Consider the following 4,075-nt stretch of genomic DNA (forward strand, 5'->3'; position numbering starts at 1 on the left):
ACATCATGCTCATTACCAAGAGAGCACTTTTGCGATTAGATCAGCTCCACAAGACTGGTCTGCAATTCCACAAATCAACCTCTGCATCCTTATGGCGCAACCCATTGATTAAGATTAACGGCTCGCCCCCCCATATGGGACCACTGGTCTGATAACGGTATTAACGTAGTCTCAGATCTCTATGAGAATAATATGCCATTGCCCTTCTCGACACTACAAGCTAGACACTCCCTATTACAGATTGACTTCTACGCTTTCCTGAAGATAAAATCGGCTCTGTCCACACGAACTTTCAAGCCAGCGACACCGTGTCTAACGTCTATGCTTCCGCACTTCCAATCCTCAGGACATTTCGTCTCAAAAATATATAAACTACTTGCACCTTCACCTAACAAATCAATGAGGTGTAATGAGTTCAAATGGGAAGCAGAAGCAAACAACACTGGTATAGACATAGACTGGACCAGGATACATGCATCGGCACTCACACACAAGGTTTCACCGATACTGTGGCAAACTAAGTACATGATACTCAACAGGACATTCTGGACCCCACAGAGACTATATAAGGCTGGCCTAGGAGATACACCAACATGCTGGAACTGTTCTTTGAATGTTGGTGATCTCCCACACATGTTATTTAATTGCCCCATGCTTCACACATATTGGACCAAGATCTTTGATTATATTGGACACATACTTGACATACATCCCACAAGAGAATTCACTTATATTATCCTGGGAGCCATAGACCAGAGATTAAAGGGAGACCATGACCGCCAGCTTCTAGACCTTTTACTAACACTGGCATGCAAGGTGATCCTATGCAACTAGAAATCAGCGACAGAGGTCTCTTTCAATGCCTGGAGGGAATGGCTGTCCTGCATCAGGGGCACTGACAACCCTGCTCTACACACATCACCATGGCAGGTCAGCAACAACAAGTTGTGGTCCTCCTTAGACCAGGCTTCCTCCTCCTTCACCTTCGACCCACCATAAGGTACTGTCCGACACACTTAATGTTTAGTTACTCCATGGGGTAACTTCTGCACAAAATGAGCATATTAACCAGAGACGTAATGTGCAGGGATGACGAGGTACTGCATGACATTTCATGCCTGGCTGTAGATGGAAGGCTTCTACGGAATTGTATGCAATAGTAATAATGCGATGCTGATTGTTTATTGTTTTCTAAATTGTTATCACTTCTTCTTTTTTAGAACGGTACGGTGTTTATTGTCTTATTTGGTACAATATTATACTTTATTCTTTATTCTTTATTCATATATCATTTTATATGTTTTGACCCATGACCGATTTCGGCACCACTCCAATATGTTTGTATGAACAACGATGCTTTATTGCTGCTCTAAATTTTGTTATTGCTTAATAAAAAAGATTTGAACACAAAAAAATAAATGTTTAGGCAATTGCCACCCTACAGGTATCTTCGCACAAATCGGTTTCTGGGGGCTTGCACATTGATCCACTGTGGCTCCACACTGTGGATCTTATGTCTGTGCCAAAGAAATTTATCCCAGGGTGGTGTGGAGTGCAAAAAAACGATGGATTTGGGCCCGGATCTTTGGACTGGGGTGAATGTGTGACATTGATCCACATTCTGTCCATCACCTGTTCTGTTTGCAATTACCGCCATAAGTGCGATGGGGATGCTCAGACGTGGGTCCCAGGCACTCCACACCACTGGAGTCAAGCTAGCCGGGCTGATGAGAGGTGTTACCTCGAAACCGGTCCGGTCCTCGGATGCTTGATTCCGTTCTGGGAAGGACATGGCTTTTGTAGTTCGGACTGGACTGTTCCCATGGGGCACAGGGTCAGAGCTGATTTGCATATCGCCATTGTCTAACCCAGGGTGGTGTGGAGTGCAAAAAAACGATGGATTTGGGCCCAGATCTTTGGACTGGGGTGAATGTGTGACATTAATCCACATTCTGTCCATCACCTGTTTTGTTTGCAAAGAAATTTATCGGATGAAGGGGATGAGTGGCAGAGCGAGCTCAGAACACTTCCACCATGTTGCCCCTGCAAGCCACAAACCTGGTCCATCATACATCCTTACTGAAGAGATGAGTCTGAGAGTTCAATATTCATACTTCATGCCAGCATTGAATTAGGAGAAGGTCCTAGAGATTTTTGCTCCTAGACCTCAGGGTCGTTTGGAATTCCTCCCCCCCCCCTGCTCTGGCCCCAGCTTGTCTGGTGGCACAACAGACTGGTGCATACAACCTTTGTGAAGGTGCAGCAGCAGAGCCTTTGTGATGTGTAAGTGTGATAGATGACAGCCCCTCCCACAATCGACTCAGAGATGTCCTATCCTGCCAACACCTATTCCTCCTTTATCTCAGTGTCTGGGAGAAATAGACAAATACCAACTGCCAGCTACACTTAGTCATGGGACCCAGGATACAGCTGCAGGCAACAAATGTCTGGGACAAGAAAAGGCCAACTTTCTAAAGGTTTTGGAGGTTTCGGAATTGTAACTGAAAATCCAACTTTTAAATTGCAACTTATTAGACACCAAACTGATCATTTCTACTTGCTCCAAATTGAAATATATGAACTTATTCCATGTAAAGAGTAACCCATTGTTATTCTAAGGGAGAATTTGGCCTTCAGTATTGAAAAACAAATTAAGATTTTTTTCACTACCAAGACATGTAAACGTTAAAATACTTGCCCAGCGGTTTAAATGCACTGCACCCTGCACAATAGGTTGTTTAGGGCCTACCCTAGGGATATTAAAAGGATGGTCTAACCTAGTAAAGGTTTACATTACCAGATCGAAATGGCAGTTAAACTGCACACACAGACTGCAATGATAGTCTAGAGACATATTTGAATGGGTGGTACAATTAATGCTAAAGCCCCACTTGTAACATTTAATTTACAGACCCTGAGTAAACGAAGTGCACATTTACTAGTGACAAATAAGTAAAATAAATCTGCCAATTGGGTGTGAGCCAATGTTACAATGTTTTATGGAGTGAGCACACACACTTTGGCGCTTTTTAGCCGTGGTAAAGTGCACAGAGCCCTATGGCCAACAAAAACATGATTAGCAAATTGGAGGAGTGAGGCAAATGTTTTGGGGGAAGACCACCGAAAGGCTGACAGGTAAACAGTATTTAAATCTATTTTATTAAGGGTGAGGTAATTATAGTGTAAAGGAGTGTGCATCCTATTCACAATTGGATTTGTACTTTATCAATAGCATTCCAGTACATAATCCTATGAGACAATTCAATATGTGAAATGTTAAGATAAGTTAATAAATGTTTCCTACTTAACATCTGTTAACATCTGTTTCAAGAAGGATTTATATTTTTGTGCTACGTTCAAACAAAGTTTTAATCTAGAAAGCCAAAAAGGAAACCCGTCATGACTGCACATGTCACATCTTCATGTAATTGCAAAACGTTCTGTCCATATAAGTGGCAAGAATGACATACCAGCCCCTATGTGCCGTAATAGATTATAATCCCCACGTGCTACTTTTACCAGATGATGAATCTGTTGACCAAAAATGCACTAATTATTTCCCAATAAAAAATCACCCGCTCTGTATGACATAGAATTTCTTTTTATATTCTAACGTATGTGATGCCGTGAGGTATCAAGAAAATGTCGCCCCTGCAGTATCTGAGGATGTCCAAGAGTTTTTGAAAATGAGGAGGAATCCATTGTCATGTTTGTGCAGAAATCGAATTTTTTTAGATGTGGGTTGGTTAGAAGCTTTCGAGGATACTAGTTGCCAGTGTGCTGTTTTCGGGAACAACCTTATTAAAACAATTCACACCACATGTTTGCAAAAAAACAAACACACTATGGTTTCATACAATTAACAGTGTTAACTTGAAATGTTGTAGGACGTCACCCTTGTTGTTGCAGAAACGCGAGAACGCATCACAGTTAAAAGTACATAACATGGTGAGAATACGCAACATGTCTTGCAAAATAAGAGAACGCCCTTGAACTATTATGATAGCAGGGAAATTTGTCTTTGTGAAATATTAAATTGAACTTCCCTAAATTATGTGAAAGACAAAAATAGTTC

The sequence above is a fragment of the Lissotriton vulgaris genome, chromosome 7, assembly GCF_964263255.1.
Source record: "Lissotriton vulgaris chromosome 7, aLisVul1.2, whole genome shotgun sequence".
NCBI classification, from domain to species: Eukaryota; Metazoa; Chordata; class Amphibia; order Caudata; family Salamandridae; genus Lissotriton; species Lissotriton vulgaris.